Below are 24,259 nucleotides of genomic sequence, written 5' to 3'. Positions count from 1 at the left end.
AGGATGCATTATTGCATTACAGGACTGCAAAGTGTATAAACCAAACAGCAATTTCAGTGTCTGAGATGTCTCGCCAGACTAAGATATCTCAAGGTCCTACAGCAAAACATGAACAAATTTAAGAGCAGTGGAAAAGTCAAACAAATATAAACAGCAAAAATGAAGTACATTTATATACGTTTGTCTACGTGTATAATTATATGCTTATACCTCACACAATTTCAGCAGTAGAAAATATTTTTTACCTTTTAATTTAAGCAGCTGGCAATACTTTTCACTTATTAAGACAGGGGTTAAGAGACAGCATACACAAGCACTAATAAAGGAAGATAGTACTGAAGCATTAAATGGGAGGATCCAACCATCCATGTAAGCAGATAATGTCACCTTTTCTCATAGCTAAAGCTGTATGCTTAGTTAAAAATATTTGACTGTTATTAGCACTTGAGTCTTTCTTCTCTGTCTTTCTAGAAAAGTCAATTTCCTTCTCCCTTCAAGAAACTCATGAAGATGCCAGATAAGTACTTCCAAATGAAATCTAATGCCTTTTATTGCTCTTTTGCTTTTAAATTTCTCTAGTACTCTTGACATGGCTGCTGAAGGAACAGTCTGCCTACAGATGCAACTTCTAACAAGATTCAAAATTGTTGCATAGTAGGTCAAGAAACACCTTGTGGAAATGTTTTAGAATCTGCATCACTGCCACTACAAAGATCCTGAGTACTTCACACACTAATATTAAGCATCACAGCCTCACTGTGGCATATGCATATTCTAGCAGACCTTTTTCTGATGAACTGAAAATGATTTTTATCAAGCTGAGAAGTGAGGCACTGACAAAGTCATCATTTGAAGTAAGCAGTACTGGCTGAGGCATGTGCTCCAGTTTCTGGATACTTTCTATAGCAATCAGCAGGAGCTACATTCTCACTCTAGCTAGTGCTAATTGAAAGTTGAGCAGAAGATGACATATAAGTTGTATGCAGCAGCAGTGAAAAATGAGTGGAATAAGTCATGTACAAATTACTCAATTACTCATAATATTTTATTGCTGTAGGACAGCAGGGAAGATGTACAAGCACTGTGATTTCTTCTAAAGCAAGAACTAGTTGGGCATTATAATACTGTAAACTGCAAATACACTGTTGCTTTTGGCAAGAAATGAAGCATAAACAAACTTTTCTGCTTAAGTATCTGCACATATGTTGCTCCAGTTGCCTCCATCTTGCTAGATAAAGCCACTGCAGTAACCTTACAGCTGTATGGACATGCTCACAGGAGAAGATATTATATGAAGTGTGAATATTTTTCAAAATGCCTTGGGTTCTGTCAAATTATACTTACCTCACCTGTGTGCTTCCTCTTCTATTAACACCATCTCACAAAAATTTATCCTTCCCCCAGCAAAGACGTTACATTTCTTTGATTTTTATACAAGAAATAACACTTTCCAAAATAAATATAATAATAATAAAAAAAAAAGATAAGCCTGCTATCTAATCAGCCACTGCTGCAAATCATTATTACTAACAAATACTCATTATATTTCATTTAAAGACTTTATATGTCCTTGGGCTGGTATTTTATGCAATAAGCCTAGATGAGAAGGCAATAGCTAAAGTGTTCCCTCCATAGGAGAGCATACCATATGTTTTCCTAGCTAATTTAAGATACTGCTTAACAGAATGGTTGTTGTCTTAGAATACTCTGAAATTAAAGTCTGTCAGGGAAAACAGAAGCATGCCCATTTAAAAGCTATGTACAGCCTAAGTGTTTGTTTAAAAACCATAAACAATGGTTTATGATAATTTGATTTTTTTCAAGTTAATAAATGGACATCCATGCTGAGGATAAACCTCGCTTACATGTGAATGGTGTATAAAGGTGAGAACTGCAATATTGTAATAGATTATCGTGAGTTGCAAGAGAACAAAAAGTCAAGTCCAACTCTTTGTTCCACACAGGAACAAAAATCAAACCATATTTCTAAGAGTGTTGTCCAAACATTTATTGAACTCAAAGAAAGAACATATGTGAAGTTGTGCCTTATTTCTCTTGCATTTGGTTATTTGATGTTTTCTTTGACTTTGTCAGTATAACAATACAATTTTAAAAATTAAATATGTATATGTTTTCTATGTTTGGCAAGTTCAAATAAAAGGTTTAGTTATCCAAAAACTTTCATTACTTCTCGAATTCACTTCTGACATGAAATAACATTTCCTTCACAAAAGTTCTTGCATAAATTCCCATGTTTTTATCAACATTTTTTCTTTGTTTCAACGTGCAGACACTCCCATATACTTCCTCTCTCTTCAACATAAAAAAATTCTCAATAAGCCTTCCCAAACCCTAAAAATGAAAAGAGTCCCATTTCTACCTATGATTTGACTTGCAATTATTTACTTTCTGATCTCTCTTCACTAAGGGTAGACCAAGTAGATTACAAACATATCAGAGCTAGGACTTGAACTCCATTAAATAATGAATCTCACCTAATAATAATGAGAGTCTGCAGTATCATTTGTTACTGCCAGCTGTCTCTGTCCCCTTTCATCACACCACTATTTTGAAAGTCATTATGTACTTTCAATACATTGAAAGTATTTTGAAAGTCATTATGAAATGAGATGCTTATTCTAAAATAGTAATAATTCTCTGAAAATTCTTCAGTCAAGTTTAAAAGTTTTGCAACTTTCATATCCTGTGCACTTTTCAACCTGGATCACTGGCTTACTAAACTCTGTACTCAAGTATAGTAACCTAAGAAAAAGATCAGTCATAATTTTACTCTAATTATTATGAATGCTGAATGTATAAAAACTTAACCAAGAACAACACTTCTTTTTATAGCTTTTCCCTTTATCCCTTTTGTCAGTATCTAAAACTGTTTCTGGCAACTATGAGTCCTCAGACTATGAATTCAAGCCAAGGGGTTAGAATCACGCTGGACTTTGTTGTTGGACTTAGATTTGTTTCTCCCTTTGGAAGCATACAAGGTCCTAAATTAGATCTAGTACCTGAAGCTGTTGTAAATGGGAAAAATGGCTAAAGTAAAGAAGCTGCAGTGAGAAAACTTCCATGGCTAAGCTGTATTAGTGTGTATTATCTTGCACCAATGTAAGCAAGGTAGGGATTAGATGCAAGTTACAGGACAGGAATACACATTTTCTTAAGTTGTTGAATCATTAGGAATTTACATAAGAACTATGTCTAGAAAAATGTGAATCTTTTGTAACCCCCTGACTAGGGTTTCCAGTCAAATTAAGCTGGAGCTTAATATTGGATTTTTATCACATGGTTAACTCACACATTTTGGACTGATTTTAAACATAGGTCAAAGTATAGAAAGCAACCACAGCCTTTTCTGTGAGAAGAATTGCCTGAGAGTGAGAGACTTGAAGCACTTTATTTATGTTATCTAAAAGACAAATAGGATTATATTGTGGTCTATAACTACCTTCCTAAATAGTTATTTTTGAAAATATCAAACACTAAATGGGTCCTTAATCTGAAAAACGTGGAAATAAAATGATAGGCCTTAAAAATGAAAGTTAGATGAATGCAAATCTTACATAATTGAGATGGGAAGCAACAGAGATTTTAGACAATTTGTTGCATCCATGTCTGAATGTCCTTTTAATTTGCCTGATTTTTCAGACATCTTCTCTTTTCCTTTAAGAGAGAGAATAAACAAAATGATGAATGATACATGCAATGTGTAGAGAATTAGGTCCTCATGTCAATAGTGTTGAGAGACTGAAAACTGTATAAGCAGTGATGTAAAACGTAAATCACAGAAGTTGGTAAATAACTGAGTAGTTATAAAATCAATGGGAATATCTTCAGGGACTCTGAATTAGTTCTACAACTGAATGATTAAATGACCAGGAAATCATATAAAAAGATGAACTGTATATCTAAGAACAAGCATTTTTGTGAGAAACTGGATAGGACAGTCTGAATTTACCAGGGTAAAGAGAATTGGAAACGCTCCCAGGACAGAAAGGGCCTCATCTGAATTGTTCCATAACAACTTTTAATCCATATATGAGTTTCTAAATTCTCACACTTCAAGAAAGTTAAAAAAAGTTATCACTTTGGCATGGAAGATGCTTTTTATTTTTTGGTGGCTTGAGGCCATGTAATTCAGTTCGAGTATCTACATGAGGTTAAGATTGAATACTATTATACATAGAATCATAGAATATCCTGAGTTGCAAGGGACCCTTAAGGATCATCAAGTCCAACTCTTGACACCACACAGGTCTACCCAAAAGTTCAGACCATGTGACTAAGTGCACAGTCCAATCTCTTCTTAAATTCAGACAGGCTCGGGGCAGTGACAACTTCCCTGGGGAGCCTGTTCCAGTGTGCAACCACCCTCTCTGTGAAGAACCCCCTCCTGATGTCAAGCCTAAATTTCCCCTGCCTCAGCTTAACCCCGTTCCCGCGGGTCCTGTCACTGGTGTTAATGGAGAAAAGGTCTCCTGTCTCTTGACACCCCCTTACGAGGAAGTTGTAGACTATGATGAGGTCTCCTCTCAGCCTCCTCTTCTCCAGGCTGAACAGGCCCAGTGACCTCAGCCGTTCTTCGTACGTCTTCCCCTCCAGGCCTGTCACCATCTTCGTAGCCCTCCTCTGGACACTCTCCAACAGTTGAATGTCCTTTTTATACTGTGGTGCCCAGAACTGCACACAGTACTCGAGGTGAGGCCACACCAGCGCAGAGTAGAGCAGGACAATCACCTCCCTTGACCTACTAGCGATGCCGTGCTTGATGCACCCCAGGACACGGTTGGCCCTCCTGGCTGCCAGGGCACACTGCTGGCTCATATTCAACTTGCTGTCTACCACAACCCCCAGATGCCTCTCTTCTAGGCTGCTCTCCAGCGTCTCATTGCCCAGTCTGTACGTGCAGCCAGGGTTTCCCCGTCCCAGGTGCAGGACCCGGCACTTGCTCTTATTGAACTTCATACGGTTGAATATTCATACATGAATATTTGTGTGTTAGATTTAGATTTTGTCACTGTTTTGGTTTGGGATTTTTTAAAAGTACTTTTCTGGCAGGTAAAATTCAATTACCCTCTAATCATGTCTGAACTTTTATATTCCTGTTTTATAGATGCAGTAATCAAGATTGATTAACACAGAAGTAGAATGCCAGTAAATAAAGGGGGGGGGGGGGGGGGGGCGGGATGATCAAGGCTTCATTTTTGTGATTTAAAAAAAAAAAAAAAATCTATCAAATTATGTGGAATAGTTTCTTAATTTTTGCAAGTATTTATTTTGTGTAGATTTGTCCATTTGAATGCCTTTTTCCTCTCTGGTATTAGTTCTTTCAAAATCCTCCTAATTTCAATTTGTTACAAAGGAAATTTCTTCATGTTTTTGCAAACCAATTGAATGCAAACTGAGTTTTTTAAGTTCATATGACCACAGTAAACACCAGGTCCAACGTTCTGGGTCATACACTGCTCAGGTTCTGAGTAAGTATTAGACTGGGTACATGCCTATCCTGTGCTCTTGAAGACAATCCTTAACATAACAGAAGGGAGATAGATGTAGGGTGCTCCTGCAGTGTGAATAGCTGAGGAAGGGCAAGAACACCTCAGGATGCACATGCCTCACAGTATGGATTTACGTGTTATCTATCAGCCTGTATATTGATCCTTCTAGTTTTATAATTTTGTTTATCTTCTAAACAGAAGTGTATTATTCAGGCACAATTTTAGAATGCACCTTATCAATTTACATGCTAAAATCCACCTGTAAAAGTTATTTAGACACTTACAAATAAATAATGTGAAGATGCTAAAGAAGCCCTCAATACTGCAATGTTAGAATGCATGATACAGTATATCCTGAAGATCCAAGCAGAACTCAAATCTAAACTGAATTTAGTTTGTAGGTCATTTGTAAGGAGGGAGCGAAGGGTTGAGTTCCTGGTTCTGATCTCTGGTCTCAGAACTGATCACACATTTGACAGTAAATCTGAAAAAAACAACTCAATCCTGTCTAGTCTTTGGACCAGCATATTGTACTAAAGAACTAAAACTCATGTAAAATGCATAAACCACCAAGCTAAGGAGCCACAACTCATATGTAATCTCCTTTAAAACATGAGTTCCTGTCTGCACAATGGCCAATGGTCTTGGAAAAGATAGTTTTTAAAAATCCAGTGCAAATTCAAAGTCGTTCCCCCACTGAAAACTAAGTTGTAATTGGAGTCAGTGAGGTTACATAAGGGCTAACTTTAGCCTGTTCTCATATAGATAAGGATTTTTGCACCTTTTATGACCTTGATTGTCTGACAGCTGAACAGATATTGCAATAAGTTTCTCTTCATTTGAAACAATTCTGTACAGATGTTTTCATAGGATAAGAAAGCTGATCAGGAGGTACTTGAAATCCAGGAAAAGATAAGTATAAAAAATGAAATAAACAAGTACAACTGACACTGCTTGGACCTTTAATTGATGCATTGTGCTGACAGCAATGCTGAACATTTAAATGTTTTGCTCAAGATTGTGGAAACTTTAACCCCAGGGAAGCTTAGTCCTGAGAGTTGTTGCACAGGTTTTCTCATAGTAATTTCTGTTTCAAAACAATGTTAAAAATGAGTGGAGTAATTCAAAATAAATAGCATCCAGCCAAGAGCTTTACCTAGATCTTGATCCCTCTTTAGATTTAAGCAAGCTGATATAGTGTTTATAAAAGCTTTTGTCATTTCTGGTCTGGTCTCTGAAGTAAATGAGATCATACCATATCTCCTTCTCTGTCATATCTAACCTCTGTCCAACAATGTTTAAATATGCTGGACAAAGAGACTACTTTGACAGAGGTAATGGGGCCTAAACCACTTATTTTGTAGACATTGAATATATTAAAAAAATGGTAAAGACAGATGGACTTGACTTGCTTTGTCAATCCAAACAAGGTACTAAAAACTTACATAGAGAAACATCATACTGTATATTCTGAAAAGAGAATGAACTTCAACTTGAGCTTGTACTCTATCAGGTGCCAATGCAATCTAAGTACAAGATACTAGTCGTCAACAGTTCTGCTATTTATGATACTAGTTACTATATTTCGGTTCCTACAGAAGATAGGAAATTCCTTCCTATGACTGTTTTCATTCAACCTCCTTGTCCACACCATTGGCAAAGTAGCATGAAATATTCTCTCCCACTGCTGCACATTCTTACTTCTCTATAAAAACATTTCTGTACCAAACATCGTAATACAGTCCTCAGGTTACTTCACTATTTCTTCCCTTATCCCTCCTCTTTCTATGAGCATTAATTAAAGATTCCAATTAATTAGTCTCTGTAATTACCCTGTAGTATCAGTAACAGGAACTGCAACTTTTGAAGCAGCTGGTCCTTTCTTGAGCATCGTTTACTTCAATCTTTATTTAAGAGTGAAAACTTTCCTGGACATAGTCCATCCTCTTTTTATACAATCGCAAGACCACAAGGCTCTTAGAAAAAAATACATTTTAATATTAAATACAAATGCACAAGAAGCCTTAAATTTAGTGTGAGAGATTTATTTATCTTAATGATATAAATTCAATTCTTTACAAAGTTATTCATCTTGAAGCTGAAATATATACACGTAACATCTTCAAGACACATAATATTGTATGTGTATATCATATATGTAAAAATATATGTTCACTAGGAATATAGTATTTATTTCTCTCTACAGAAATTCCGTGTGTCAAGTAAGTTCTAAAATTAACAGTACAAACAAGCAGCTGTATATAGAGATACCTGTTTACTTAAGGGGTGGGGGAGGGGGAAAGCACATCTTGACCCAAGGCCCAAGTTCTTTGCTAATATATTTTCTTTCTTCTCTAATGTCACTGGAAATCTCAGCTTTACATTTTAGCTTCTGGTTGCTATTTATTTCCTGTATTTCCATGGATTTTAGGACTAGTGGCAGCAAGGAATGAGGGAGAAAGATCAGATGAAGAATTACTCGTGTGCTTTTTATTTTTTATTTTTTTACAAGATTAAACACTAAGAAAAATACAACTACTTCAGTATTAGTTTCACAATTTTTCTTTTCTTTATGTGAGGGTGAAGGATTTTTATACATGCTGATTTCTTCAATTTCTTCCTCCATCAGATTTCCAAAAACTCCAATAGAGACCAGTCAGACTGCCTTCAAAGTTACACTGAACAAAATATTATACAAACAAATTAAAACCCATCCGACCACTAAAAAAAAAAAAATCTCTCTCATCTGGGTTCTGCCAACAATGCATCTGTCCAAAAGATGCATCTGTCCAATCATTTCACATTTGTATGGAATCATTCAATATAAAATTCAAAGTATTTTTCAAACAACAAAACTAAGAACATCCTAAAAGCCCTCCTAAGGGAAACTGAGGTAAGGCAGCCCAACCACCCAATTGCCGAATATTTTTGGTCTTTCATTCTTTATAAAGGAAACGGGCTTTCTATTTCTTTATCTTCTTCTGTGGCTATTTTGCTGACTGTTCTCAGTGATGATTTATCCTTTAAGTCCTGTAGGACCCAGACCCAAAATTTTACCATCTCTGGGGAAAAAGGTCTTCCTATATCTTCAGCTTTCTTAAAAGAAACTGCACTGCCTAGTACTGCGTTAATATCTATTCCTTTGGCCATTCTAGTCAGCAGAGTATTTGCATTGGCTCATGTGAGGTTAGAAGATCTTATAACCACTTAGATGAAGTCCATCTTCCTGCTCTGTCAATGTACACAATTTGGAAGGATTTTAAAGAATAAAGTGCATTATGTAATCAAGAAAGGTACAAATGATGTAAAATTAAATTTAAAGCAAATCTAAAGCAAATTGTGGCATGTATATATAAAAATCATTTAAAATGTTTTCTTAACTTTATCCCAGGTCTGTTTTCCTCACTTCTGTTAGGAACTGAAATAGCTAAAAGATCATTTGAAGCATACAAGACTTCAGCTGAGGTTCTGGCCCCAGTTTATTTTTAAGTATATTTTTAAGGCATTCAAACATATTAGTGTACTTTGAACAAAACCTAATATATATATATAGTTTTAGAGAGAAATGACAAAAATAACTAATACACTGTTATCAATACCGGAAGAAAAACTCTGTTAAAATGATACTTCAGACATTTAATTGTTTGTTCATCACTAGTTACAGGTATTGTATTCATGTGTTTCATTGCATCTTTAGGCCAGTTAGCTTTAAGAAAAAAACTATAAAAATAATTAGACTTTCCTGGTCACAAGGCTTATTTCCTAATCCATTGTTTATAACTAGCCAGGAAATCACTTGGCATTAGTCACTGAAAAGGCTATAGGTAATTGTGCCAGCTTTATCACTTCCTGAGCTAATGCTTGCAGGAAGCGGACATGAAAACGATAAAATTTTCAGCTCGGGTTCGTTTCCATTTAAAAATAGAAAACAATACTTTAACACTTAACTGCTACCTCAGTCTAACTACCAAACATGAATTCAAGCTTAAGAAGTGGCAATTTCAAAACAGATATACTGGCTTGTAGTATTTTGTTCAGATCACTACTGGGAAATGTACTAAACTAACCACCCCTGAGCATCATCTCGAAAACTCTTCTATTCCCAGCTGTGTATTATAATACACTAACAAAAAATTTTTCCCAAGCTTTGTGATAAAGGAAATACAGACTGTCAAATATAATCTTCAAATATAATCCAAATATAATTAAATATTCATATTAATAAATAGTGTTGTCCTATTCTATACTAAGAAAAAAAAAATGAAATCCAATTCTCAACTTCTTTCAATATAGCTGAATTATAGATTCAGACAAAATTTGTTATTAGTAAATATAAAAGTGAATATAAATGATGAATATGTATGACTGAATCTGGAATTTAAAATAACCATTTATCTTGCGGAAGCAAAGCAGTTACTTATTTTGCCCTCTCCAGATGACAATTCTGAGTATTTATCTAAAACCGGATTACAGAAAATAATGAACTCCTAAATGAAGGACATTTATTTAATGTGGAACCCCCATTGAAAATGTTGTTCTCTGTTACCCACGTTCTATTTTACACTCAAAATGCAAACGTGCTTGTTTATACTTTGAGAGATTTATGCTTGATACTGTCAGGAAGCTAGAATCTTTCTTAAGCATTTGCATAAAAGATTCAGAAGAAAGAACTAAGTACATCCTGATATACATATATTGAGAAAGAATAGCTAAGTCAGTTTATAATGTAGAATTTACCAGTATAAAATGTATTGTATTTATTTTTATATAAACAAATAATTATAGAATAGAGCTAGGTGACACCCATGTAGTTCATGAAATAACTTTTGAGGTGTGAAGAAAGAATTAAACCTTTTTTTTTTTTTTTGGTTGGTTGGTTGGTTTTTGTTTTGTTTGTTTTCTCTTTATTTATTTATCACTGCCAACAATTTGCTTTTGCTTCTGGAGACTTCTGTTTCTTTGTTGTATGCTGTTGTAAAAGTAGCATAGACGACATTTTATTCCAGAGACACAGACTGGTCTCTGATATTTCTGAGTTAAAGTTGTATCAGCTCTAGACATTAACAAGATCTTATAGTATACTTTTGGGCAATGAATATTCAGACACATTAGCACATAATAATTACAATTACAAATGCACAGACAGATTAAATGGTTGTATTTAGCATTTAATGGGCCATTGTCTATTCCATGTTTCAGTCATGTCATTAGCAAGTGTCTAATACCCCTTGTGCCCATAGATTATTGATTAAAGAAGGACAAATCTGCATATTCCTATTGTTTTCAAATAAGAGAAAGTGCCCCACATTGGCCTGCTTGCTCCTGTCTGTGCGTTACAGAATTAGTATGGGCTGCCCATTAACTCTGAGGTACTGAATACTGAAGGTAAATTGACATTCTGAAGGTACTCTGGACTTTCAGAAAAACAGATTTCTACTTGGTCCTGACTAACAAGTTTTAAATTCCTTCTGGTTCACAAACATATCTTGTGGTGCAGATTAACAATTCTAACACTGATAAGCATAGAGTGGACAGAAGAAACAGAATAGCTTTAGTTTTGTTGTTCCTTGCTTATTTATTTCTTTTTATTCCTCTGACAAGACTTTCCAATTCCATTCCAGAGGAATTGTGTAATGATGAAATCTCAAGTCTATAAATCAGTTAAGGGCTCAGTGATTAAAGTGAACCTAGTATAATCTATTTTTAGTGGTGGTGTTTTTTTCGATGTAAATGCTGAGTAAATCATAGTTATACTTAGAGCTATGATGGGCTGTTCATCAGATGCACTGTGGCTGTTGCTAGGCAAGTTTACATTGAGAGTTTTGCTTTGAGACACTATCTTTGTTCACGCCAATGACACAAAAGTTTGGGGAATATTCAGCATACATAAATGAAAATCAGATTTAATGTGTTGCCAGTTTGTGAAAAAAGTACAGCTGAGTTTTTCATAGCTCTGATAATTACAGTTTAATATGGATTGTATATACAAATGTGATTTATATCAATATCTAAAATTCATTGGATTCATTTTCCATTTTTGATAGACAAATAATGATCTGGTAAAAAAAATAAGACACTGGTACTGTCTTGACTTGCTTCTGTTGCTAGCACAGTTTTAGGATCCAGATAGAGTGATTTACGGATTTATAAATAGCAAAGATCTGAGTCATTTTTCCCTATCCTCCCATGTAATTAATGAAGCTGGAGGGAATGCTTCTTGTTTCCCTTTTTAAATTATCTTGAAGCAGAAAACAGGATTAAGGATGAAAGGATGATAGAGTCACAGGGTGGTGATGAAGGAGCTGCTGATACTGAAAGAATCAGAAAAATGATCATTCTTCTACTATTCCAAGGCAGGGAGAGGGTGATGAGGAAAAGAAGGTTACCATGTCTTTCAGTTCCTTCTAATCACCTTCCTCTCGACCCAAAACTCCTTCTTCTGTTCTCATATTTCAGGTCAAGGCCCCTAATTAGCTGTTAAACATACTATGTTGGCTTTTCCAAAGTTGGTTGGAAGGATAAGAGTAAAAGGCTGGGAAATAAACAGAGACATTTTCAATTTAGTTTACAGTGAGAGTCAAACGAACTAACTCTTTCTTCCAGCTTCTTCAACTCCAGACCAAAGCAAATAATTGTATATTGAAAGTCAGTATCTTTCATCTTTAAGGCAAAAATGTAAACATATACTAGTGTACTTTATACATGACATTTTGAACAACACAGCTTTGATCCCTCAATTTCAGTGTGCATTTAATTTTCAGGAGCAATTTAGCGACTTCCCTCCCTGTAGAAGGAAGTGTTTTTATAGAGTGAGTGAGGGAGGAAAAGAACATGGTTTGTGACAATTATTGCCATTTGCTGGATAGCCTTATATGTAAACGAAAACACTTGTACAGGAACAAGTTTTGAAAATTCTGAAGTATAAAACAGTTTTCTAGCTGCATTAAAGAAAATTGTAAAGGAAAAGAACTGCTCCTCGATAAGCTGACAAAAATAATTTCAGTTTAATATTGAAGAACAAAAGCTGAAATAAAATGTTGCAGCCATAAGGGTGATGCCAAAGTGAAGGTGCCACATACCTTAAAAGTAAGCATCAATATAAGGGAAAGCACTTTTTCATACTTCTGTGAAATTATGCCTGAGTCTTTTTTTTGCAAAGCATTGCTGAGTTGAAGATGCAGAGAAAAATCTTCCATGTTAATGTTTCAGTCAGTCTATCCTGTTCAGAGTTACTTCCGGCTGACCCTATTTTTTAGCACTATTCTCTCAAAAGATAGAATGCAGCTGAACTTCAAAAATGATACAACACACACACACAAAAAAAAGCTATAGCATTATGTCCGTATCATATTATTCACGCAACACTTCAAGATATTGATATGCTTTAAAAAGCAAGGAAAATAAGCATTTTTGTAATATAAATTAAAGATTTAAAAAATCTGTTGAAGTGAATACATTAGTTAGCAAATTTTCTGAGGTCATAGACCTGCGTATGAATTTTTTATACTAACCTGTTTGCCTGTCTTGGCTTTCAAACTTGTGCATAAGCACTAGGAAGAAATTTCAGCATTTGATCATCAGGGTTATCACATGACACTATGAAGAGTGATACTATTGTTGTGAAATGGGACCACCTTGCAACCATAATCTTATACCTCCTTTGATGTGCTTAAACCACCTAACTGTTGTATATTTCAACAACAGCTGAAAGCGCTCAGTACCTCCTCTTGCTTTCTCCCTGGTAAGACTTCTTAGCTCTCAGTTCATTGTTAACAGTTATCTTCCTTTATGAATAGCGTTCTTGGTTTTTTTTTTTGGTTGCCCAACCAAATATGGCCATTAAAAGCCGTATTTCCAAGCTATTGGAACTGGTGTGTACCCTTTACAATGGCCAGGGTTTAGAAATCAATTATAATTTATATGGAACATAATCACCAAATTTATAGATAAGCTCTTTCATAAAACCCAAACAATTAAAATGAATAATTAAGCCACCTGACAATCCTGAAATTATGGCTTTCTTTCCCTTAATAAGGAATCCTTGTATGTATTCTTTGGGGATGCATACAATGAACTAAAAAATAATCCTTTGTAATATTGTTTAAAATAATTGTTAATGAAAAACAATTGTCAAGTCTCCAGTTCACACAGAGGATCCTGGATACATTTGGTATATTTCCATTAAACTACCTGCCCAAGTCATGACACTTACATGAAATAAAAGCAGATGCACCTTGGGTTCAAACATTTGACATATTCCAACTAATCATGTCCCTAGTGCTTCTTTATTCCCCACATGGGTTCATCAAGAACAAAAATCTTTCACTTCTACTCCCCACCTCACTTCTCAGTTTTATCACAAGCTAATTAGGATGATCATAACAGGAAAAGGCACGAATTTCCAATGTGACCTTTTCCTTTTATGAGAGGGTTCAGGTTCCTATCAGAGCAATTAGTTAATTGGGCATCATTCCCCTAACATGACTCATTTACAAAAAAGCTCTCACCTTAAATAAACAGTCCCGCTCCATTTTAGATTGAAGGCTGGAAGCTCATTATAATTGGGGTCTGCTGCTGTTTCTTTGAGCACTTTCTTATCTGGGGATGGAGCTGCATGTAATGCAATCTTCTTCCATGCGAACAAGACAGTTATCAAAATAAACCTTTTCTGCTGCCCCTCTCCCTGCCATTAGGCTAAGTGAAATAGTAGACTATTGAAAAAAAAAAAAAAAAAGAGAGAGAGAAAGAAAGAGGGAAAAGCCCCCAATGAGGCTGAGCAAGATGGAAAAGGAATTTTACATTCCTATGGTATTTTAACTTCAATGTTGTTATTGAATCCTGCACTCAGTTACACTGCAGTTGTACTGTTAATGATCCCCTGTATAAATATACAATATCATACTAGCAGTGAAGTAAAAGGTGGTTATCAAGAGGTCACAGTTTAAAAACCCAGATATGATCTAGATGAGGGTTTCTAAGAACACCTCTCACATCTACTTTTACATTCTTTTTCAGACACATTTTGACTTAATCCTCTCCCTCAGTATCACATTTCTTACGTAGTCAAGATTCCTAGTGACAAAGTCATCTAAAAAGAAAAAAGTATTGGAAAACTAAATATCCCATGGTTTTATGTTGGAATACTAGTGCAGCTGTGACGTATATATTGTATTTATTTAGAGAGAGGGTATGCATTTTCACATACACATATATATTTCCTTTGCACTGTTAGATATGTTATGCAGGACTACTCTGTAAGAAGTGAAAATGCCATTTTTCTACACATGAACAAGGAAAATCCATGACAGGAAAATCTGAAGCAGAGGAGAGTACTGTTCCTCTTCATGACAGCAGGGTTGGTTGCTTGCTTCCGACCCAGAAGCCTCATAGGTCTGGAGCTGACCTTAGAGACTGAACACCTTAAGAACAGCTGTTGAGAGTAAAAAAGAGCTCCTGAAAAAGTGTCTTAAAACTCTGACAAGTGATACAAATGAACTCTGTTTTTTTTTTTTATCGTAAAGGTCTGCTTGAAAATTACTATCAGGTTTAACATCTCAGAGTAAAAGTTTATAAAACACAACATGAGAAGTTTCCATTGGTTAGGCAGCCATACCCAAGCTCTTTGTTAATAGTAATAATTGAAAATGTACGTCTAGGAATCTTTTCACTCATCACTGAAACAAAGCTGTGCCCAAAATCAAACGTGGCAGCTGTTTAGCAGTACATGACAACACTAAACAAATGTTTAGACAAGGAGAATGAAAAATATTATACAAAAATGATACCTCAGTAGAATTTATTTACAGAGAGTAATGCAGGAAGAATTGTTTCTAAATGTTTAGCATTTTTCCAGACATAGGCTTTTGCTCCTGAAACATATCAGCATTCCAGTAATTAGTAATATGACAATCTTCAATGTTTTGATATTAATGTTAATAAACCTACATTCTTCACTTATCCCATACAGAGAATTTTTTTTTTCTGAACCAATTATATCCTATTAGTCTCTAACAGTTTTACATCAACAGTAAATGTTTTCCACTGTGTTCAGTGTATCAGCAGTTTGCCATTGAGGTCAACTGCTGTTTTGCCATTAATTTGAACATGGGTGAGGAAAAGTTGTGGTGGTGTGCAGCTTTATGTATTGGCAATTATATTTCTGGGCATCAGACTATACCTTTGAAATTCATTGCAAGAATGTGTCAGAAAGCATGGATTTAAGAAGGAATTGGAACACAATGTTGTTCATTATAGTACTTCTGTTTGTAGCTCCCAAGCACTGAAAAAAAAAAAAAAAAGGGAAAAAGCGTAAGTGAATTTCATGCTTCTGGGTGTAAAAAGATCTGTACTAGGGATCAAGAAGGAACATTGCTGATGTTTTTGATCTGACAAGGTACTTTAGAAGTCGGTAGTGTTTGTAGGGGAAGGATGTCAGTTGTGGGCTAATGATACTTCTAATTGGATATACCTAGGTCTAGGTTTCATCAATAATTCAAGATGTTTACTTAATTGCCAGTTACCTATACAGAGTGTGAAGACATCAATACCGCATTGCAAGAGAGACTGCAGGAGTAAGAAAATACATTTAACTAAGTAAAGTCTAAACTAATGTATGATGAAGGTTTTAATATAACTAAAAAGTGAAAAGTAGAAACCCTAGAGATGGAATTTGTATGAGTAAACTTCAACATAGCACTACTCTTGCTCTCTTCATGTTTAGTCATGTATCTTTCATTTGCTTTAGAATAAACGTAAGAAAGAATAAGGTAAGAAAGAAAGTAGACATGGGTGTCAATATTCATTTTGACATAAGCGAACGCAAACAAGAGGTAACTGAATATTTATTTGGTGAAATCAGTCCATAAATGTCATTTTAATTAAGATTGTAAACATTCTAATCATAGGATGAGATAGGATATCATGTTCAAGTAGCCAGGGAAAAGAATTTAGGAGGAGGGGAAACAGAAAGCAAGGAGATGGGTCTAGTTACCAATATGACTAACAATAGGCACTTTTGGCTAATCGTCACCCTAAAACGCAAAGGACACCCTTGGTAGATATAAGTGGCTTTAGTTTACTGAGGTCCCTGATAGGAGCTTGTTAAAAATGAAAGGAAGAGCTTCCTAATCTCTTTTCAAAAGAGATTAAGGAAGGGTTAGATTCGGTAAAGATTAATCAGGTATAAATTCTATTACCATGTTAGCTTTAAATAGGATTTCTTGCATGGGCTTTGTTTAGGCTGTTATATTGCATATTGTGCCTGGAGATGTTTAAGACCAGGTTGGATGGGGCTTTGAGCAACCTGGTCTAGTGGAAGGTGTCCCTGCCCATGGCAGGGGGGTTGGAACTAGATGATCTATATGGTCCCCCCTAACCCAAACCATTCTATGATTCTGTGAAGCCCTAACTGAAGCTTTTCTAAGTAACAAAGAATGATCTCTTAGATCTAAGAATAACTGTTTCCTACAGTAAGAAGGGAGACAGAATTGTAGATTGGTTTGAAATCAAGAAAAACACAGAAGTTTCTGCAGTGACCTGACTAGACTTTTTCACTAAGGAATTTTAGAAAAAAGCCTTATTTCAAGTAAGTTTATTTTTTGCTATGATGCTGAGCTGAATGTAAGTATTGTGGATTTTGAACTGAAACTGCTTCACAGCATTTGGTATTTTGGGATGTGTCAGCTTGGCTTACATCCAGATCTGCCCTACAAAGATTATTTTACCATATCAAATGCCAGAGTTTCTTTTTTTGCCGTTGCTTAGTTTGGGGCAGAAGCCAAGGAATGTGTGGGCAGGCTAGGGCTGCAGAGCCAGGAGGGACTAGCCACCCACCCTACATGCATAGCTTTCTGACAAACTGAGCACAGGGTACCATCTGCAGACTACAGCAAAGGTAGCATGGCTTTCAGAGAGCATGAAAAAGTGTCAAGAGGATCGTTTTCACAGAGGTGGAAAAAATTTATAGGAAAATTTTAACCACGGGTTCAAGAACTAGCTGTGATCTAAACAGCTGTTCAACTGAATGAAATTGCCTCCAACTCTAACAAATATCTTGCAAACAGTAACAGCTAGTAACGTTCTCAGTGGGTGCCCGTTCTTAATATTCACTTTTCAATAATAAAAAGATTATTTTGTGGAGTGCCTACACTCTAAATATATTTGAATAGTAAACCTACTACTGCATCCTACATCCAGCACCACTGAGGTGCTGGATGATTACACTACAGAAGATATGGAGAGTTACTTTTCAAAATGGTCAATAATATCCTCAGTAACAAGTCTTTTAAATACAATTATGGCATAAAACACTTTTCCCATTGTTGAATTTTTTTAAAAAAAAAAAAGTTAAAGATGCAAACTTGCAAATAGCTTCTCTAAGACCTTGAAATACTTGGTCGGCCAATTTCCAGTACTCCTGCCTAAAAAAATAAATAAATAAAAGCTGCAGCTCAATTATCATACAGACAAATATTATGGGATCTCATTGAATTTATAAATTAACACACTTTTATTTTATATTTCTACTTCAACTGTGTGTTATGACTTATTCACTTATCCTTTGCTATGCTCTGAGGTTGATTTGAGGCTCATTGCCATGGTAAAAGGAAAAAGATTGTGTTTTTCTTGCTGCGTGAGGTAAAATTTTTCTTCAGTTTTTGTTTTGTGATGTTCATGCCTAATGGATGGATGCTCCTGGATAAATCTTGTTTCTAGAAGGAATACCATTATGAGAACACTCTTTATGAGTTTATCATTCTTACATTAAAACTGACTTTAAATCTACTGATTACTGTTTCCCAAACATAAACAAAAGGGGTGGCAAATAGAACATGTCTTCAGTCCATCATGCATGCAATATTTATTATTTATATACATTACCATAGTAAATATTAATAAACTCAGTTTTGCTATGAAAAATGCTGCTAACCACTGTTTTTGAAAGAAGGAATATTCAAACTGCAGAACCACAAAGTTCTCTTGTCTTGTGATGACGCTATTTAGATCTAATGAATACAGCCACTGACTACAGCTCCTGTCACGGATCTTTGCTGCTCACCCTCTTACTTGTGAACTCCTGCCTTTGAACCCTGCTCCCTGGGTGGCTGGGACCACTCCTGGAATTTATGCTGTTTGTTCTGGGCCATTTATGGAAGAAAGAAGGGCTGTCACTCTTAGTCAAGCATAATATGAAAATCTAAGCTGAAAGTAAGTTGCTTTCACTCATGGGCTGCTTTTTTGTTTTGGTTTGCTTTCTCTCTGATGGAATGGCAAATCTATCATGTATTCTGTTCCATTTTCTATAGCATTGGTACATGTGCAAATTTTAAAAGCATAGCTCCTTATTGGATCCAATTGATTTTCCATCCCAACAGACTATATCTATAAACCAATATTCCATTTCATCACTGTTTGAGTAAGACAGTGAACCCGTGAAGAGAAGTAAAGCAAGAAAAACAGCACTGATCAACTAGACACTAAGAGAATATTTTAAGAGTAAAACAAACAAAAAAAATCAAACAACAACAACAAAAAGCATCAATGATTACACTCTTTATGGACATTATCCTGCCATCCTAGGCACTCTTTACATCAGTGTTCCTGTCAAATTCTCCTGTAATCTGTATCATCTTATTAAGGACTGTTCACAATCAAATATAAGTCTTACCCTACAGCAGGGATGTGTTTGCACACATGAAGTGCTATCACTAGACAGGTACAAGATTCAGTTTTACCTGTGGATGATCATTTTCTCTGTCCTTCTGAACCTCCTTCCCATAAGCTCTCTCTCTCTCTCCCTGCTCACCTTCCCACCACCCCTTCCTCCCTCTTTTACCCCCTCCTTCTCCTCTTCTCCCTTTCTGTCATTATTTATTATTATTACTGAGGTCTTGTTAATGTTGTATTAGCAACGTAGGGCATTTCACCAAATGATTTTTCACAAGCTTGCTATGTCTTAAGGCAGTCTTCACCCTTCTTCATAAGAGGAAAGTGAGCAAACACTTGCCTGAGTTTTAAGAAGTCTGATTTCTAAATCTTGCATTGAACAGTAAGTCACAAAGAACACATCTGAGTATCTACTTTGTCCTAGGGATTGATACAAATCAAGGCAAATCAAGTCAGCTACATTATCTCAGCCAATCTGAATTTTAGAAGTCAGTAATATAGGCCACATTGAAAACATGGAGGATAGTGGGCCATCTACCTTTCCAGAAGGTAGATGCAACATTAGCAGGGCCAATAATACATTATCTGTACCGAGGCACCAATAAATTCAGTTCACACTAGCCACCTCTGGGATGAAAATCTGGTCCAGGATCTATGCTCTGTACAGTTCTTGCCAGGTTACCTGTTATGGATTAGTGCTGTCAGAACTGGGACAATGAAAGAGAACTGTATTGTCAGCCACTGAACCATCATCAGAAGATTTGCACTTAGCAAGGAATGTGTGATATAAATGGTCCTACATTTTATTCAGAGAATAAAATTGAAGATCACAAAAGCTGTCAGCTCCAGTGGGACAGTATGGAGGTTGGAGTGCTCCTGGCCTAGAACATAAGGGCAGATATTCCTTGATTTTCTACCTTTTTGCTGGAACCAGCAGTTACTTTTTTCTGCCATCCTGTAGTCTGGTCATGGACTTGAGATATGCCTGCCTCAATCTTTCCCTTAAGTGAGCATGCTACAAAGATCAAAATAACTTTGAATATCTAAAGCAGATTTTATTGGAATATAAAGATGAACTTTTAAAGAGAATATGCAATAATATCGTGTCCAGCAGAGATTTAAAAAACAAAGAAACAAAAACCACATGAAAGATAATGATGCTTTATGTCCTTCTTCCAGGATCGAACTCCATGCAGGACATGTCACTGCTGTTGGTTTTTGGGGTTTGTTTTTTTTTTACTGTAATATGATTCACTTTTGTGGGTTAACTCCAGATAGCATCTGAACACTCAGTGTCTCTTGTTCACTCTCCTGCCCCTGGGACAGGGAGAAAATAGAAGGAAGGTGAGAAGAGTTGTGGACTGAGATGAAGATAGTTTAACATGAGAAGCAAAAACTGTGCATGCAAGCAAATAAACAAAGGAATTTATTCACTAATTCCCATGTACAGACAGATGTTTAGTTACTTCCTGAAAGCAGGGCCTCAGCACATGTAACAGCTGCTTGGAGAAACAGACACCATAACCATGAGTGTCCCCACGATCTCCTTTTTGTGAGCGTTTATTGCTGAGCAGGACATCACACATGGTATGAGATGTCTCTTTGGTCAATTCAGGTCAGTTGTCCTGGCGGTGTCCCATCACAACCCCTAACCCACACCCACACTACCTGCTGAGCAGTGGGAAAGGGGCAGGGCAGAGTAGGAAAGAGAGAAAGCTGTGCAAGCACTGGTCAGCAATAGCTGTGAAACACAGCTCCATACACAGTGTCAAATAATCATAGAATCACAGAATATCCTGACTTGGAAGGGATTCACAATGATCATTGTGTCCAAATCCTGGCTCCACACAGTACCACCCAAAAATCAGACCTTACGTATGACAGAGTTGTCCAAACACTTCTTGAACACCAAAAGGCTTGGTACTGTGACCAGTGTCCTGGCGACCCTGTTCAAGTGCCCGACCACCCTCTCAGTAAAGAATCTTTTCCTAATACCCATCCTGAAGTTCCACTGATACAGCTTCATGCCATTTCCTCAGGTCCTACAACTGGTCACCAGAGAGAAGAGATCAGCGCCTCCCTGAAAAAAGTTAGCGCTATCCCAGCCAGACCCAGTACATCAACAAAATTTCTAGGGTATCTTCCATTACCTCGGATTTCCAACCATGTACCTCTTTTGTCTCGTCTCATTATCTCCCTTTCCATCCCTGTTTCTGTCCATAAGGCTCCCCCACAGCCAAACGTGGTTCACGAATTGCTCTTAGGAAAGCGTAGTTGTTCATCCACTTTGCAGCCAGGATAAAATCTTTCATGGCAGGTATCGTCTCATCAACACAACTGGGAAAATAATGAATAATTCAAAATGGAGATGCTGCTTTTTCATGTTGACTCTTCTGTTTTGTTCATCTGTTTTTATCTTGTTACAAATCTCTCGTTACTATCCAGCCTGGAACTTTTAGCATTTGAAGTCTAGGCCAGCCAGTTATTTTATAGATCAATCTTTTTTATCTGAACTAAATCCTGAAATTACATTCTTTCTTATTCAGATACAAAAGTATCATTCCACCAAAAAAAAAAAAAAAAAAAAAAAAAGATGAATCTGGAAGCATTTTTGTGTTTAGTAGAATATGACTCAGATTTCTGTGCTTGGATATTTTTACTGCTGTTAAGACAATGCTAAAAAAAAGAGAAAACACAAATCCTCCCAGCCAGAGGTCAATATGGAGATCTTATTTTCACTATAAATGTTTTATCCTTCTGCAAAAAATGTCTAACTTTAGCAAAATCAAGGACTACACCTTATTCCTAAGAAACGCAGTTTGCTTTAACTTGCCTTTGATAAAAGTTGTTTCACCACACTCTTCCGAACAAGGACTTCACACATCTTAGAAGTATTTGATATGGAGCTATACTTAGCATTTGTGATTAGTATGGCTAAATGGCAGAGCACAGAGGGTTGTAATCAGTGCTGGGCCAGTACGGGGTCCAGTCTTGTTCAACTTACTCATCAGTGACCTGGACGAAAGGACAGAGTACAGCCTCGGCAAGTTAGGTGATGATACAAAACTAGGAGGAGTGGCTGATACCCCAGAAGGCTGTGCTGCCATTCAGAGGGACCTGGGCAGAATGGAACCTCATGAAGTGCAACAAAGGCAAGTGCAGGGTCCTGCACCTAGGGAGGAATAACCCCATGAACAAGTACAGGATGGGGGTTGCCTGCTGGAAAGCAGCTCTGTGGAAAAGGACCTGGGAGTGCTGGTGAACAGCAGGTTAACCACGAGCCAGCAATGTGCCCTCATGATCAATGGGTGGACTCGACGATGGACTCTATTGCACAGGTTATCTGTGACTGTGAAACATGCTGCAGTCAAGCAAGTCAAGTGGTTAAGCCTCTCTGGTATGCAGAAAAATGTCAAATATAAACATGGGGAGGCCTGGCAGACTGATTATATTGTGCTCCCACAAACCTGCCACCGCAATCGCCACGTACTTACAGTGGTGGAAACAACCACTGGATGGCTGGAAACATATCTTGTATCCCATGTTACCACCCAGAACACTATCCTTAGCCTTGAAAAGCAAGTCTTACGGCACTATGGCACCCTGAAAAGAACTGAATCAGACAATGGGTCTCATTTCCAAAACAACCTCATTAACACCTGGGCCAAAAAACATGTCATTGAATGGATATATCACATTCCCTATCATGTACCAGCCTCTGGGAAAATTAAATGATGTAACAGACTGTTAAAGTCTACTCTGAGAGCAATGGATGCTGGGATACACCTTTAGGAAAGGCTACCTGGTTAGTCAACACAAAGTTAAAACAAGCTGAGAAAGACAATTCAGTTTATTCCTGCCTCAAACAAAGGTAAACCCATCTGAGGGATTGCTTTTGCTCAAAGATCTGGGTGTACTTCTTGGGTAATGTGGAAGGATTGGGAAGTTCAATATGTACCTCAAGGTGATTTGATGTTGGGTGAGAATAGCCCACGATTTGAATTGTGTGATGTTAATTGCTATATAATGCTGTATATCATCCCTACTGTGGTTACTATATGCCATATCAATGGTATGACAGTAAGAATCACCCAGAAAAATGATGAATGAATTTTGATGGAACCAGAGAAGCACAGCAGTGATGGAACAAGAACTGGCTTCAGCATGAAACAATCCAACACCACACACCACCTCCACTGCCCCGAAATAAGAACAGGAATAGGAAGAAGAAATGTTGGAAATGTAGAAATAAGATATAGACTAATGCTCTCTGCTATTATAAGGGTGGCTGAAGAGAGTGCATTGGGACCAAAAAGAACAATTTCTCTTCTGAGAGATGGTCCTGGTGAGTTTCTGAAAACTTGCAAATGCTAGTCTTAGCCAGGGTTAATTTGTGCTACCCTGCTAAAAGCTGTAGCACAGTCACTTTCAATATAGAACTAGTACTCAGCTGGTCCTCCAGATAAGCACAGTGAATGGAACACAAAAAATTCTGAGAGTTTACACAAGCAATTTACCTCCATATTCATTTTTTCTATGCGAGAGATGTAAAAGAGGGTAACTGCTCAATTTCATAATTTGGAATGCATACCAGAGTCTCAAAAACTTTAAACTATTCTGGCTGTGACACTTATTAAGATATTCTAATTTCCAGAATTTGACCTCTGGGGAATCCAGAGCTGAGAAAGCATGAACTGTAATTATTCCACGATCACACTGCACTGACTGCCTTGGTGCTTTAAATGGGGAAGCATAACTGTCTTATTTTCCAACTTCTATTCCTCTGATACAACCTCTTGACCTCATAAAAAGGATTTATTGCAGTATTTGTTACTGAATCCCTTTCAAAATACTTCCTAAACACTTAGAGAGTACATTTAATGTCTTAAAATTTCTCTATCACTTCCAAAAGTTGCAGCATGTCCTCTTAGTTTAGTTTTCAACATGGACATTGCTTCTGTGAATCCAGATGGCATGAATAGCAGCATATCCAATTGCTCAAAGCTGCATGTATCTAAGAAATGAACAACAACCTATTCAGTGGCCCACTTTTAAATTGTGAAAAAAACACCTCTAACTAAGGA

At 36.6% G+C, this 24,259-nt stretch overlaps 1 long non-coding RNA gene across 2 annotated transcripts; it reads right to left on the bottom strand.

Moving 5' to 3' along the window:
• Positions 1–9,898: 9,898 nt before the first annotated feature.
• LOC118168625 lies at positions 9,899–12,790 on the bottom strand. 2 transcript variants are annotated; one of them, XR_004751694.1, is made up of 3 exons: positions 12,590–12,790; positions 11,897–12,042; positions 9,899–9,966 (listed from the first exon to the last, which is right to left on the bottom strand). It is a non-coding gene; the product is annotated as an uncharacterized LOC118168625 (long non-coding RNA). The 2 variants fall into 2 exon arrangements; XR_004751693.1 differs by lacking the exon at positions 9,899–9,966 and adding an exon at positions 11,611–11,748.
• Positions 12,791–24,259: the final 11,469 nt, after the last annotated feature.

Source organism: Oxyura jamaicensis, chromosome 5 (genome assembly GCF_011077185.1).
Source record: "Oxyura jamaicensis isolate SHBP4307 breed ruddy duck chromosome 5, BPBGC_Ojam_1.0, whole genome shotgun sequence".
NCBI classification, from domain to species: domain Eukaryota; kingdom Metazoa; phylum Chordata; class Aves; order Anseriformes; family Anatidae; genus Oxyura; species Oxyura jamaicensis.
Note: the sequence above shows the minus strand (reverse complement) of the source record. Positions and strands in the feature narration are given on the sequence as shown.